This window comes from Podarcis pityusensis, assembly GCF_964106645.2.
Source record: "Podarcis pityusensis genome assembly, chromosome: 4".
Classification (NCBI taxonomy): domain Eukaryota; kingdom Metazoa; phylum Chordata; class Lepidosauria; order Squamata; family Lacertidae; genus Podarcis; species Podarcis pityusensis.
Genome location: NC_138027.1, coordinates 69,725,321 through 69,742,380, shown reverse-complemented (window position 1 = coordinate 69,742,380; position 17,060 = coordinate 69,725,321).

Genomic DNA, 17,060 nt, shown 5'->3' with positions numbered 1-17,060 from the left:
ATACACGCCAAAATATATTTATAGGTGTTTGCCAATGACTTTCCCTCCTCACTGCAAGCCTGCTTCATTAATTTATTGGATGAGAAATAAATATTTGATGTGCAATTAACTGGAGATTAGTATGGAACTTTCCCACAGAAACAGATGCTCGGTGCTTTCCATGGCTGAAAAGCATTTTACAATGAAGAAAAATATAATGATATTGTGTCACTTCTGGGCAGGGGAAATTGTTCAAAACATTCAATTAGTGAATAAAATGGCTGCTCATTTAATACTTTGGAGGTTGATTAATTGCTGCTATAGAGGAAAGACACCAGTTGCCATGTGTTCACATAAAATGGGTGCCAAGTGCCCATCTACTGGAAATTATATTGAGGTGTCCGCCAGCTTAGACAACACCACTTTAAAGCCCAGTTCATAGCTTGAGTGGCATGGTAGCTGCCAGAAAAATGAACTCTATGAGCACTGCATTTGTGTGAAGCTGCTCCCTAGCAGGCTGACCATATCATTCTGCAAAGTGAGGTGGCTGCCTCAATGACAGATACTGGAGAGCAGGGAGCACTGGTGAGATGTTGAAGGGCAGAGCTCTGTGAGCCCAATGGCCTCCCTTACTCTCTCTCTGTGCTAGTGTGTTGCTTTCAGGTGCAGTGAAGGATACTGTCATGCTATTAACAGTCATAAAGTAAAATTCTACTGGTTTTCTTCTGTCTGTGGAATTGCAAAGAGGGCATTTTGTCTGCCTCTGGCCCAAAATGTCTTCTTGTTGTTGTTTAGTTGATTAGTCATGTCCGACTCTTCGTGACCCCATGGACCAGAGCACGCCAGGCACTCCTGTCTTCCACTGCCTCCCGGAGTTTCATCAAATTCATGCTGATCACTTCTATAACACAGTCCAACCATCTTGTCCTCTATCACCCCCTTCTCCTTATGCCCTCAATCTTACCAAACACCAGAGGTTTTTTCCAGAGAGGCTTCTCTTCTCATAAGGTGACCAAAGTATTGGAGCCTCAGCTTCAGGATCTGTCCTTCCAGTGAGCAAAATGTCTTAGCCCAGTCTTAATTCCAACAAGGACCACAGATTTGTCCAGTTACATATATTTAGTGCTACTGCACATGATTTAAATGCTAAAGGTCCCATGTTAAGCCCCAGTATCTCCAGGCAGGGCCGGAAAAGACTCCTGAGAGAAATCCTGGAAAGCTGCTGTTAATTAGGGAAGCAAGATGGATCTCCATTCTGACGCAATATAATATAGCTTTCTATGTCCCTACACTCTTTGTATCTGTGCTGGATTATAATAGTAATTATATAATGATTTGTAAAAGTTTTCATTGGCTGACACATCTACTGGATATCTTGGCTCTTCTATACATAAGAAAAAATTCCATTGGTTATTAACACCCTTTTGGAATTTCCTTTGCGATGCTCAGTGCTAGTTTTCTAGAAGAAGGAGTGCCGGAACTCACCATGGATGTCACCCTTGTTGTCTTATAATGGTGCCCACCTGAGAGGTGCCAGAACTGAGTTCCTATGAGATACCCCTGGAACAAAAGCCCTAGTGATGCTAAGGAAAACCAACAGGAAAGCACTGGATTATCTGACACGGCACATCCCAACAGCATTTACAACCCTATCATTTAAAAGCCATATGCTCAATGACAATCACAATTTGGGCGAGGAAGTAGTCACTCGCAATGAATGATTTTGATCTGCATCATAAGACAGCATCTTACAGAATGAACAGAAAACTTAAATGATCTTCATTGTGTGTCAACGAGAGCATAGTAGCCAAGGCAGATGTTGTTCTGACCTCTATTTACTGGAATCTGACAGCTAGTTTAGGCACCATCTGCCACCCGTTTGGGATATCCACTTGGGAGTATTAAACTGCTGATGCATCATTATGCCAGGTGTCATCACTGGTCAGGTGCATCATTTTGGGTGCAATGAATGGAAATCTCCTTTTCATTCACTATTGCAAAGACCTTGCATTTCACCAGGCTACTCCTCATTAACTCAAGAAATCGAAGACTTTTCTAAAGGTAGAAGGGGGGGGGGGAGGAATAAATCTCTATACTGCTTAATGTATGTTCAAGTCATCTGTTGCCACATTAAGACATGTAGTCTGAAGATACTTACAGAAACCAGAACTGAGAAAACAAAAAAGCTACACCTGTGTAGAAGTCTAAGGTGGTCCTTTGGATTAGATTATTAAAGAGGTATTTTATTATAAAATATACATTAAAAACCTCTGTTTTCTCAGAAAACAACTTATCCTATGATGCAAAACAAAGACCACTGGTTTGTCAATGAAAATAATTCCCTTGGGGTTAAATAAAGTACCAAATACAGTGGTACCTCGGGTTACATACACTTCAGGTTACATACGCTTCAGGTTACAGACTCCGCTAACCCAGAAATATTACCTCGGGTTAAGAACTTTGCTTCAGGATGAGAACAGAAATTGTGCAGCGGTGGCGCAGCAGCAGCAGTGGGAGGCCCCATTAGCTAAAGTGGTGCTTCAGGTTAAGAACAGTTTCAGGTTAAGAACAGACCTCCAGAACGAATTAAGTTCTTAACCCGAGGTACCACTGTAGTCACTTGGCCAACGTATTACTCTGACATGTCCATCTTTTGATGCTGCAATGGGAATCCTTTGAGGAATGACAACACAAAAGTGTCTCTGCCACACAGCACTACAATATAAAATATGTGTGAAGAGGAGATAGTAGATAAAGTAACAGTATCCGTAAAAGATAAACAAAAGGAATTGTGATATCAGGGAAGTGAAAGTTTGAAGCAAAGTAAGAGTATAGGTTGATATTCATTTGCTTGGTCATGAACAGCTCCTTAAGAGCAGGCGTACCCATAAGAGGTCCAGATTTCCATGGCTGCACCTGGGCGGCATCATGGATTCAGCTGACAATATATCGTACCTGCACAAAATAACAGGATGAATCACACATTACCCACCGTAGGATTACACCTTCCTCCACTGCATCTTTGAATTCTGCTCAGGCGATTATTTGAATCCAGTTCTGGGTCACTGCAGTTCTGAAGCAGTCGTTGGAGATAATTTTAAACCTTGAATTGCTGCAATAAATACTCCTTTGTTAGTGGTGTAGGTTTCATTTGCATTTAAACATTTAAAACCACACTCTCATGCAATCCAGCTCAGCTTTTGCATCGCTGAAGGACTCTGGTAACAAATTCACATGAGTCTGGTGCGCTTGAAACAGAATTAATTTAGTGACGGCGAGAGAACCAATGCATTACTCCTGTGACTAAACAATTGCAACAAGTTTGCTGTTTACATGGGCTTATATACACTCAAGGAAAAAGAGAGAGCCAAGCTATTTGCAATTTACTTAACTCTGACACACATGTTAAAGAATCTGAATTACATTCGCTTCTGGACCATCTGTTTCTTAGCTTCCTCTTGGCTTCCTTACACAGAGAGAAACTAGATATTCAATTGGTACTCCTGAACATCTGTGATTTTGTAGCTGAGGACATATTTATAGAGTTGAATGCATGAAAGGATGATACTAGTTTTCAAGGCTTCATTTATTTTAAACTGAATTTAGTGCAGAAGAAAGGTGATAGGTTAACACCACTAAAGCTATGCCCCCTCCATTTCCCCCAGGCATGGCAGGAGCAGGGAAAGAACCCTATTTAAAACACCAAGAGTCCTCCTTCTAAGTCTCATCCCTTTCCCCCACTTTTCATGAAGTGAATCACTATTTCTGTTTATGAATCAGTCACAAGTTATTGTAACAATTTTTAGAAACTGGGCCAGTACTTGAAATGTTATGTTGATTGAAAGAAATATAGAGCCTTGGAGACACACATAAGGGTTTTTAAGATGCAATTTAATTTGTATTTATTTATTTTTTTAAATGTTTCATCTGTTCCTCTTTTAATAGAAAGAATGAAGATGTTCTTCATCAGCTTGCCGGTGGTAAAAAGAGAAATGGTCTGTGTATACGAGAAGAAGCCTTAGGCTAACAGAGAAATATGGTTATTTTCATAAGGGATAGGAAAGAGAAATCTCCAAGATGAGGGGAAAATGATGTTGACTGTTATTCTGTCTCCTTTATTGGGCAATTCAAAATTCATATGATAAATTATCCAGCTTGATAAGCCTGTGTTAAGTTATTCAAGATAAGTTACAGCTGCATATTTAGAAATATTTTTCCAATTTTCTCTAACTCTGTGCAGAGTGATGGACAAACACACACACACACACACACACACAGAGAGAGAGAGAGAGAGAGAGAGAGAGAGAGAGAGAGAGAGGCACAGAGAAATCAAACACTTGATTTTTTTCATTTCTTGCTGTATATTAATTAATCTTATGCTTCCACAAATACAGAACAATTTATGAAGGATGCAAACAATGAGGTTTTCCTAAGGACTTTAATGCAGGGAGAGATGAATTGGACCTGAGATGAGATCGGAGATCCTCTGCATCACCCTACTAATTAGATTGCTATTACTTTACATCTGCTACTGTCATTTTAAATGTTACTGCTGCTTTAAAACTGATCTTGTTGCTTCAGTTGAGGTGGCTATTTACTAGCCCTACTCCTCACCTTTGCACAAATCTTTCACTTTCAAGACACACTTAAACAAAGCAGTCATACTAGCATCTTGGGGAGAAGGATTCTAGGCTATATAGCTCTCTGGCTACTATATGGAGGTGAGACAGTGCCTCCTCATAACTACTGACTTTTGTTTTTCTTTTTTCTTTTTCTAAAGAAAGCTCTGTTACTTGGAGACTTAAGGAAGTTAAACAGGAAAAAAAGGTTTTAATTTACAGAACTAAGTTGGTAAAACAAAAGATGTGTCAGGAGATTGAAAACTTGCAATAAACTGTGTGTTTGTTTGTGTGTGTGTGTGTGTGTGTGTGTGTGTGTGTAAATAATATGTATACACACACAATTTAGTGGATGTTACAGATATCAGACCAGGGGATCACCACACCCCTCCAACTAGTTTGGGATTCTTCTTTTTGTTCTATCCCCTCCTTGTTGAACTGAGACCCAAGTAGAGTGTTACCAAAGAACTCTACTTCTCCTGTCCCCAGTTTAGCTCTGCAGTTTTTCTCTTGTCTGTATACAGTGGTAGCTTGGTTTATGAACTTAATCCGTTCTGGAAGTCCGTTCTTAAACCAAAGTGTTCTTAAACCAAGGTGTGCTTTCCCATAGCAGCAGGGGACTCAATGTACGAATGGAACACACTCAACAGGAAGCGGAACATGTTCTGCTTCCAAGGCAAAGTTCACAAACCAAAACACCTACTTCCGGGTTTGCAGAGTTCTTAATCCAAGTTGTTCATAAACTAAGCTGTTCTTAAACCAAGGTAGCACTGTACTCCCCATGGTGGCATACAAATGGGGGGTGCGCTGGGTGTGGGTCACCCAGGGTGTCATCACTGAGGGGGCGTGACCACAGGGCCTGGCCTGCAGTGCGCCCGAGCCACACATCTTTCCTGGGGAGTGATGTGGTGGCTTGGGCACCTGCAGGCTCCGCGCTGCCCAAAACAGCTTGCAGACTCCATGGGGGTTCCACACAGCGTGCTCTTCCCCTCTTGCCCTGCCTCGTGGGTGGCTTGCCCCACTCCCGGGTTCAGGGCATTTGCACCACCCAGGGCACCCGAACTGCTAGCAACGGCGCTGACTCTCAAAAGACACTAATCACTGTCTTTCAAACTAAGCTTAGAGACTTCCTTCTCTGGCTACAGATATTTTCCTCAAAGTGGATCTTACACACAGCACTCAGGAGCTATATCCCTATTCAGCTGAACACAAAGAACCTGCCATATGTCCAGATTTTCCTGGATATTACCAGAATTTCAAAGGTGGAATTGATGACCGGGGGGGGGGGGGTTTCAGAAAGGCGGTGCTTTGTCCTGGATCTTAGGCAGGTCAATCGAAAAATCATGGTTCAACAACTTTATCTTTAAAAAGCTCAACAATTTTGGAAATATGGCAACCCTAACCTAGACTCTCAACTGCTTTTCTTTTCACTCCCAAAGTGCTGTCTCCACCCGCTCTATCTAATCAGAGCGAGCTTTCCAGCTCAGCACTTTGCAACCTCTTCTACTCTGGTGGAATCCCATTGCACCGCATCACCAGACTCTGGTCTTTCTGAGTTTTCTGTCAAAGCAGGCTAGTATATGCAGTAAATCTCTCTCTCTCTCTCTCTCTCTCTCTCTCTCTCTCTCTCTCTCTCTCTCTCTCTCTGTGTGTGTGTGTGTGTGTGTGAAGGAGTATTCAGACACATTATACCTCCACCCCATCTGTAGACTGAACAACACAGTCCAGGAAAATCCTATTTTTCTACTGCAGGTGCAGGTTAGCCATTAGGCCCTAAAGATTCATGCTACAGTGTATATCTGCAGCACTGACATAATTTTCATACAAAGCAACAAGTAACAACACTGTTATCCTTTTGCACAGGAATAACTCCATCTGAAGGTTGTGTTTCATGTCAAAGCAAATATTGAGATTGAGCCTGGAGCAATTTCAGCAGCATTTCATTCAAATCCATCCTTGAACTTTAAATGGACCTCAACTCTCTAGTTGGTTCCTAGGTTGTGAATCATTTGTGCTTGGCTTCAGTTGACTGACAATAGCTTAAGTACATCTGGCATGAAGGAAAATTATTTGCCAGTTTTGCTTTATAGCTATATACTTACAAACTGAGGGAGGTTAATTTTCTTCTGCAAGACACTCATTAATATTCCAAGTGTCTCATCTACAAATTTGACAAGACAAACATGGCTGGTCACCTACTATGCTACATGAAAGAGGCCTTCTGGAAGCTTGGGGAGGGAACCTTACTGTGAGTTCTGAAGCTTCTGACAACAGAAAATGGTGACAGAAAATATATTTTGCACTTCAAAGCAGGAAGGTTCAACCTGACAGGAGATAGTGACAAGGCCTGAAACTTGGCCAGAAAGCTTTCAATTTGCCTGACACTTCTCCTCATAACCGGTATATGTCATTTACCTCGTTACTGTTTTTGCTTTTCTTTTTAAAGATTTTGTTTGCATGTGAGGCCAACATCTTGCTGAGTCAGACTCAGATATGTTTATGCAAAATGCTAGCATACATCTTCCTCCAGGCCAAGAAATCATGCTGGCAACAAGTAACATTCTTCCTTGATTAATGACTGGAAGATGAAAGGTGACACACAGGGTTTAAATGCTCATCAAAGAAAGGGATGGAAAATCAAATATTTATTCATCCTGCTTAATTATTATTTTTAAAGCAGATCTTCCTTAAAAACCTATGAGCTTCCTGTGACTCAGAAACTGCACATGGTTCCCAAGATTGTTCTGGTCCCTGTTGAAGTAGCAAGTGGAAGGTCACTAGCCAGGAAATGCATTAGGAGATCATACATGAGAGATGGCCATCAAACCTCTGCTGAAAAGTCTCCAATAAAGGAGAATCTACCACCTACTGAGGAAGTCCATTCCACTGTCAAACAGCTCTTACTATCAGAAAGTTATTCCTGATGTTTAGTCAAAATCTCCTTTCGTTTAACTTGAATCCAATGGTTTGGGCCGTAGCCTCCGGAGCAGGAGAAAGCAACTTGTTCCGTCCTCCATGTAACAGTCCTTTAGATATTTAGTTGTATTGGCTGCAATTGTGTAAGCCAATTTATTGGCAATCTCCACTGCTTCCTGCTGCCACTCATTGGTGTCTACCTCCTGGTAAGCTTTGTAGGGCACACCAGGGTAGGCAGGCAATCGCTGGAGGACAGCAGACCCAGATCCTTTCAAACATGGCACTTAATTGTCTAAAACAGTAGCACCTATGGATCAATCTCTCCAACTGCTTTGTTCATTTATAGGAATTTGAATGTCTTACAAAAATAGACTGTGATTTGGCTGCTTATTCTGGGAGTAGGCCTTTCTATACATTTGATCCAGGCCTATTTACACATTGAGGGGGGAAATATCTATGCAATTTAATTCCCCAGTAAAAGTTTCAGGATTTCAGCAAAACCAGCTAGAGGAAACAAATTAAGAACATGTTTTGTTTTCTATTTTTCCACCTCCATAACTATATTCTCCCTACTCTGGCAAACAATAGACATTAGAGGGCCTGCAATTCGAGAGGAAGAGATTACTTGCCGTATTTTAGTTTAACAATCTAATTTATTGCCAAAATAATGCATAAATGCAACATTTTGCTTTGTACAAAAACTAAATTTGATGCTCCAATTGACTGCCAATCTTAAACGATTTCAAAACGTTTCATCCAAGCTGCCACTAGATTTGCTTGTCGTCTCTTTGGATTTTGACCTGTCTCATCAAATAGAGCAAGACTGATCTCACACATGCCACTTACAGCATTGTTGTTGTTGTTTAAATATTTTTTATTAAAGATTTCTTGGTTTACAAAAGTATGTGCAATCTCTCTTTTTTCAAGTTACATTTTCTACAGATCAGTTTCATTTGTTGAGACATTAGTGTTACATTAGGAAGAAAAGGGGGAAAGATGTGGAGCCACAATCTCATGGCTGGTGTGCATGTGTGAAAGACATTGGTTTTAAATGTGCTTCCATCAGTTATTTAAACTGATTCACAGATGTTTTACAATCACATTTCAACTGATTTGTCACCGGGAACAGGGCATAGATATTCTTCTGAAAATGCATCTGCAATTCTCCATCTTCTCTATATGTTGCATGCATTTTTAGAAATTTTGTTTGCTCCTCATTATTGTCACAAAACAAACTGGAATTTCAAGTGTTCTTCCTGATATCTCAAAATGCTTCAATGAGAAAAAGGTGGCTGAAGGAGCAATAATTTGGGAGAACGATACTTTGTTGGGACCAGGTCTCTTGGAGGCACACAATGTCGAAAGAAGAGATGAAATTCATTGCTTCAGGATCCATTTGCTTTGTCGCCCAGCCGTTAACATTCCAGGAGACAATTTTAAGGCTCTGGGATGGGTTGGGTGCGTCTTTCAAGGAAACAACTGCTTTTGCTTGATTTGTGAGTGAGGGTTGAGTCTGTTCATATCTAATGATGTCAGATTTCCGCGGAGATAGGGAGCCGGCTGGTGTTTGTCTCTGGTCTGATCTTTGTCAATTATTTCCCAAGGTGCTTTTAGGGATTACTTTTTTATGAGCCGGCCCATTGCTCTCCATACATGGCAAACTAGCCAAGTGCTCATAAACTAACCAACAGGGGTCGCCCCCAAGTTGGCCTCGCCTGTCTTATTTCAACCAGCTTATCCCTCACTATTTGCGAGGAAATTAAATCTTCCCCTTACTTTCTCACCATAAAGATCCATCTCCCAAAGACCAAAAGCCCATGGTTGATAACTACAGTATATCTGCCCCCAGCAATTAATGATTTCGACCGCAATGAAAGGTGGTCTGAACTTTCGTCTTGGCTCCATGATCTTCAAACAACTAACCCAGGACTCCCTCAAATCCTCTTAGGCGACTTTAATGCAAGAATAGGTCCCAACGACGATGATATAATATCTCCCGCAGCACTCCTGGACAATCCCCTGCAGCCCCCCTGGGGAAACAGATGCTCTCTTGATCCTATAACAAATGCGTCGGGGAGGCTGATGGCCCAACTGGCCATGGAAAACGATCTCTGCATCGCAAATGGTAACATTACTCCCTTGTCCTCGCAGCAATTAACGTGCATCACTTCCCGGGGAACCAGTGTTGTCGACTACATTTTATTGACGCCGGAGCTATTCTCAATTTCTACAAAAATGGAAGTGGCTGAATATTTTGGTGGTGACCACCTTCCATTGACTCTAATGTTAAACCTAATAGAGCCACTTCCAGTCCCCTCAAACTATAGAACCATGGTACAAAGCCACCCTGTATACAAAACAAAGAAATGGACAAGCCTCAGCTCCTCTCTTGCCCTGGACGTACAAAAATCATTTGATATGTCTGCAGTTCCCTCTGATCCAATCCTGCCCGCTGACCAATACCGGAAATTACTTGATGCTTTCTCAACAATTTACATAACCACCACCTCGCCTACTTACCAACGCCTCTTCTCTGAATCGCCCTGGTTTGACAAGGAATGTAAAGCCCTAAGAAGGCGAATTGGGAAAATGGTCAGAATCATCAAATTTTCCAACGACCCCCAAACCCGTGCAAAGCTCATAGATATTAAAAGGACATATAGAAACATGATTCATTGCAAGAAACAGCAGCACATCCTTGAGGCTTGGTCCACTCTTCGTTCGGCTGTAGAGAGGCATGACTCCCGCTCCTTCTGGCGCCTAGTTAGACCTTCGGCACCATTCAATCCAGCTACCCAGATTTCCGCTGATGAATGGATTGCCTATTATTCAACCAGTTTCGCTTCTCCAAACCATCTTACAGATCTCCTTCAATCCCCGTCGGACCTCAGTTCCTGCTCTCTTAGTCCCACTTCTTCAATAAACTTTACCTCAACTCGCATTTTCAACATCATAATGTCAATGCGAAGGAATAAGGCCCCCGGCCCAGACATGGTCCCGTTGGACCTTTTCCTGACTGATCCTCTTTGGTGGAGCGAACACCTGACTCCTGTATTCACCGCTATCTCCTCCGCCCTAGACATCCCCGACTCCTGGAGAGAAGCTATAATAGTTCCGATCTTCAAAGGCGGCCAGCCAAACATCCCTAGGAACTATCGCCCCATCAGCTTATTATCCATCCCGGGGAAAATATTTGCCGCTGTTTTACTGGAGGAACTTCTCTCATGGATCCAGGAGAGGAACATTCTACCGCTAGAACAGATTGGTTTCCGAAAGTCAGCGTCAACCATGGACCACTGTCTAACTCTCTATCACCTTGCCAGTAAATACACTGCTCCAAGGCAAGGCCACCTATTTGCCGCTTTCATGGACCTGGAGGCCGCCTTTGATTCCATTCCTAGGCAGAGATTATGGTCCAAACTTGCCCATCTGGGAATTGATCCGCACCTCCTCTCCCTAATTATCTCCCTTTATTCAAACACCACAGCTCGCGTCCGAACTGGTCCTAACGGCTCCCTCACTACTCCATTTCCAACGGCCAAGGGCGTCCGACAAGGTTGTCTCTTGGCCCCTTTACTGTTTAATCTCTATCTTCATGATGCAATTTCCACTTTGAAGCTAGCATCTAAGTATCCTCCTCACTTAGCAGGCCACCCCGTTGCTTCCCTTTTCTATGCTGATGATGCCGTCATCTTATCCAGAACAGCTGCGGACCTAGCAAATGCAGTTAATGCATTTATCGCCTATTGTAAGGCGGAAGCTCTTAATATTAATTATAAAAAATCGAAAGTCCTCCACTTCACTCGTTCCCGCAAACTCAAGTTGGAGCCGCTTAAGATCACAGGTGGCTACTTAGAAAAGGTAAAAGCCTTTAAATATCTAGGCTTAATATTCACTTATAATCTCTCCTGGACCACCCATCTACAATCTGCCTTTCTCGCTGCAACCACGACCTCTAACGCCATTGTCCGATTTTACCACCAGAAGGGCGGCAAACACCTTCCAGCAGCAATTCAAATATTTAATGCCAAAGTTGTCCCTAAATTATTATATGGATGCGAAGTATGGACTACAGCAATATCAGGTAACTTGGATCGCCCACTTCATATGTTTCTGAGATCCCTTTCCGGCGTCCCGAGATGTGTCTCAGGTGCAGCCCTACGACTCGAGTTCGCCCAGCCTTCAATTGTTAGACGAGCATGGAGTCGAGCCATTTCCTACACCTTCCACCTATTAGCATCGGATGCTCGAATTAGAGGTGGCTTTTCCAATCTGATCCTAAGAGATATTCATAATTCCCCTTGGAAAACTACAATTAACCTCAAATTCCGCTCTCTTCTCAATTTGAATTGTAAAACTGTTCTTAACTTAGAGTGTATCAGCCCGGTGGCCCTACCCCCAATTAAAAAGAAACTACAGCAACTTGACTTCTCTAACACAGCTTCTTGTGCAAGAGGACCGTGTTCAGGCCTAGCCCTAGCTATTCCACCCCCTGAAGGGATCCCTCTATACTGCTTCACAATTTCTTCAGAGGCTAAGCGAAGGGCCTTTACCTGTGCCCGTCTCAACTGTTTTCCTACAGCAGTTCTGTCGGGTCGTTATTCCAGAGTTCCCATCGCAAACAGAACATGCTCCTGTAATGACACGGCCCTGGAGACTATGGAACATGTAATGCTCTTCTGTCCCAACTGGACAGATGAAAGATCTCGGTTATTAACTCCCCTCGTGAATAAGTTCCATCTCCCAATCCAGCCTTGGATAGTGTCCCTCTTTTTGCAGGATTCTGATTGTTGGATTACCGAGATGACAGCTAACTTCCTGCTTAGTGTGATGAAGAGGAAAGCGGCACTAACTTCTTCCTTAACACCACAGCTGCAGTCGATACGCCGCACAACCGAACGAAGTTCCAAGTAGCCTTATTGTACAAGGACAATCGAGTTAGGACTAATCTGAGGAGCTGAAGGACCCTTCAACGGTCCTCCTCCAGCCTCAGCAGTTTTTGTTTTCTTTTTTCTTTCTTTAAGTATTCGCCCAGGACGATATCTACCTCTACCTCCCCACCCCCATTTTATGTTGTTATTTCAATGTATATCATGCTATGGCCACTCGGCTAATGCAATAAATCTATTATATAAAAAGGTGGCTGCATTGTTCTGATTATGAAATAAACAAGTCATCTATTTCAGAAGTGGAGAAATACCCCCATCCACCTCTTAGCTCTTAGGAACCACAGCAAGCTGAGAAACAATATTCTTTTCATGAAGTAGTCAGGAAAATCCGTCCTCTTGTTTTCATTTCTAAGACTGTTATTAAGTGGAGAAACATGGTTTCTTTGTAAAACGGACTGAAATTCTGTTCAGTTACTGAACCAAAAATGGGGTTCATTACACTAAGAGGTTTCATTACATGAAAAGGTTTTTGCATGTCATGGGCAATTCCATTTATAGACAAGTTGTGAATGCCTTCTCCCTTACCAGCTAAAGAGGCAGTAAGCGTATGGAGCCAAGGAGATAAGAGAATATACAACCTTTGGAAGACAACTGAAGCCAGCCCTGTATAGGGAAGTTTTTAAATGTTTAATGTTTTATTATGTTTTCATATGTGCTGGAAGCCACCCAAATTGGCTGGGGCATCCCAATCAGCTGGGCAGGGTATAAATATGATGGTGGTGATGGTGATGAGGATGAGGATGAGGATGATAGAATAGGACATCCCTATTTTTATGTTGGAGGGTATGTTACTTTCAGGTAAACATGGACAAATTGCATGCACAAAGTTAATTAGCACCCTGCTTGTGAGCTCCTGAAAAGGGGCATCTGGTTGGTTATTGTGTGAAACTGGACAAAACAGGCATTTGGTCTGATCCAGCAGGACTTTTCTTGTGATTACTTAAAATGCAGCTGCAATTCAAAGAGGTGGCTGAAAGAACTGGAATTTTTCAGCCTAGAGAAGAAGGGATTCAGGAAGCTTTGTTCTGAGCAGGTATTGTACCAAATGTATAAAATCACTGGTGGATTATTTTTTTAAAAAAATAATAATCAGTTAATAGCCATCTGTTATTTACTCTTTCAAGTGAATTTGGTAATAAACTCAAAAAGCCTGATGAGATCAGTTCTCAGCAATGAGAGACTGCAGCAGTTTGACAGTGAATAATCAGGTGTGAGCGTTTCCATGCAGTCCATCTTGAAACGAATGCCCTAGTCTTGGAAGAGCATTGTTTTTGGACTGCAGTAGTCACCTTTTCAGTAATAGGGGTCACTGAGGATGCATGACCTCAATGATCTTCCTACACTGCTATCTGCCTATTGAAGATCAGGTCAAAATCAAGGTCTTTACAGCCTTTTTAAAAAGGAAGCCAAGCTGCTTAAAAGGAATGTCTTGCACTGAAGTCATGACCTACCACATTAGGACTATTCTTTAGAAACTATGGCACTGTCAACTACATAACAGAAATCTGAAAGAACAAAGCAGCATGAGGCATTATTGACTGCTTATTCAACACAAGTTGTCATAGTTTTATACATCACCGCTGCCACACCTCAGAAAGTCCATTTCGTAAATTTGCCCTTTACATCAAATCAAATTCTCTTCGTTCCAATTTTCATTTCAGCCATTTTAACAATGCAAGATACAGCACGGGTCGTTTCATTTCAAACATATATAGCACGGATCTGGAAAAGGCAGAGGAAAAAGTGGCAACCAAAGCGATAAGAGTTTGGGGCATTCCTGCCCCAAGAACGATGCAATTTCTTAATGTAGTGTCACTCCAGGTCAAGGTGGCATTCAGGGGAAACCTGCAGTCAGTTTTGCAGTTACTACAAAAAAAATGGTGTGTGGGGAGTGGGAAAAGCTACCATGGAAACAATTCACCACTTTTATTTATTTATTTATTTATTTATTTACGGCTATTAGCCCATAAAATATGTACAAACATAAAAGCACAGAGGCATAAAGACCGATATATTCGGCACCAGAAGGTGAACACCATGATGCAGGGGTGGGTCATTGAGCAGAGCCAGATAACAGCTTGGGGCCCGGAGAGCTCCAAGGGACGGATCCCAGAAAAAGGAAAACTGAAGACGAGATCCGACATGCACTCTCTTCAAAACTGTCCGATTAGTTTTTGATGTTGTTGTTTTTGGTGGTTTTTGTGTGTGAGATAACCGCATTCAGGAATCTCGCCACCTGCAGAGTTACAGAAGGATCTGTATCCTGCAAAAGTAGTGCGGCATGTGACTCAGCAGGCCTGCCAACCAAGCGCAGTAAAGCAGGACCCAGGAATTTAGTCCTGGCTATGCTATGTAGGGGACAGTTGAACATTATATGTGGGAGAGAATCAACAGTTTTCCCGTCACACACGCATAGCGGAGACACCAAACCCTTGGAAAATCTGTGGCTCAGCAGGTTCGATGGAAGGACATTGAACCTTGCACGAATAAATGCAAGTCGGTGTGGTACAGATGAAATAGATGACATGTATGATGGAAGGCCAAGTGGTGGGGTTATTCCGTGATACCTGGGGGAGCAGAAACCCCCACCCCCGGCGAGGTTGTGTTGATTTTCAATGTCTGCTAATCTTTGCTCAATAAGTCTTTTGGCTGAGCGTAAGTTCATCTTTAAGGAGTCCGCTGGGGAAATTCCAATGCTCAGAAGTTTGGCGTGGATTTTTCCTACCCACGGATTGACAAAGTCGTCCCGCCAGAGGCACTGAAAAAGGTAATGGTCGGGAAGCCTATGCCAGCTGGACAGCCAGTAACCAAAGACTCGCTTCCAGATGACAGTCTCCAATGATGCAATCCTTAACTCCAGACGTATGGCTATTCACCACTTCCAACAATAACTTTAAATATCCCTCCCCCAAAAAACTTGCCTTGTGTTTTTTTTAGGGGGAAGGGGCTGAATGCTCTTACTATAGAAATTGCTCTAGCTTAGTCTATCTCCTTTTCTCTTAATCATCAATGCACACTGCTGTTTTACAATGTTTCATCAATCCTTCTATGGGTTATTGCGTCAGTAATTTTTTTTGTGCATGTGCCCTTGCATGCATGGTTAAAACACTGCACCAAATCTGATGATAAGATTTTGTGTGGTGTTTTATCGGTACATGACCACTTGAGTAAAACACTACCCCAAAGAATTTTGATCAGGAAGAAAGAGGTGAAGCTTAAGCAAAAATAAAAAATAAAAATGCATGCATCAATTCTAGAATTAATTTTAGAAATTCTCCTGGTTAAACCAGCATTCAAGAGAAGCAGAGCAAACAACAGGGAGATGAAAGGAATGAAATATTCCCAAAGTCCCAAAATGCCAGATTGTGGGGAAAATTAACATACGTATTTATAAAAGAAATCTCTCTCTCTCTCTCTCTCTCTCTCTCTCTCTCTCTCTCTCTCGTGTGTGTGTGTGTGTGTGTGTGTGAGAGAGAGAGAGAGAGAGAGAGAGAGAGAGAGAGAGAGAGAGATGTACTCATTGGATGTACACATTATTCTCCTATGTGTGTAAACAGAGCATCTTTGTATTGAGTTCTTTAAGTTCAAACCAGCTATTGGAAACAACTGAATGACTGACAGAGCACAATCTGGCTAGGTTTCCCCAGCCACTCTGGGCAGCTGCCAACAAAATATTAAAATACAGCAGTGCATCAAACATTAAAAGCTTCCCTTTTAAGGGAACCACCAGAAGGCCCTCAGAGCTGGACCTCAGTGTCAGGGCTGAACGATGGGGGTTGAGATGCTCCTTCAGGTATACTGGACCGAGGTCGTTTAGGGCTTTAAAGGTCAGCACCAGCACTTTGAATTGTGCTCGTAAACTTATTCATAATCCAATAAATTATATAATCTGAGCAAAATCATTCCTGTTGTGCCCCAAAGATGTGATGGTCAGAAGCAATGAACACACTGAGACAGGTCCTGAGGACTACCTGGGTCACAAAATGGCAGCCTCACTCAACCAAGAAGGCTGATTGGCTCCCTCCCTGCTAACCACAGGAAGCCGGGTCTTCTGACATTATACTGGGAGAACAACTGCCACTGGAAACTTAAGCCCTGCATGACTCCTACTTCAATTTGGGCAAATTCCCTCCTTTGGGGGAACTTTGTCAGCAAATATAAATAAATTTAACTGCCACCTTTTTTCTGCAAAGAATTATACGTGACAGAAAGCAAGAATTAGTCATTTGAAGCACTGCGCTACGCAAATCCAAATGTAGAAAGTTATGCAGTTTACTTGAAGAACAAGATGTACTAATAGCAAAATCCATATGCATAACGATTAAAAGATATGCAATTAAGCTGTTTTGTATCCCACTGCCTCTTTATAATTAGAGTTCATGCTTCAGAGTACACAGGGAAAAAAACAATAAAAACGAAAATGATTAAGTCAATTAATGGGCACACAAACAGGATTACTTGCAAAGAACGTGAGTTTGCAACTCTGTGTAGAAAGTGTATATTTTCCAGCCACAAACTGAACATATATTTAAAATCTAATTAATGTCAGCAAATCATTTTTGAGCATTTCCATGGCAAGAAAAATAAAAACCCTTTG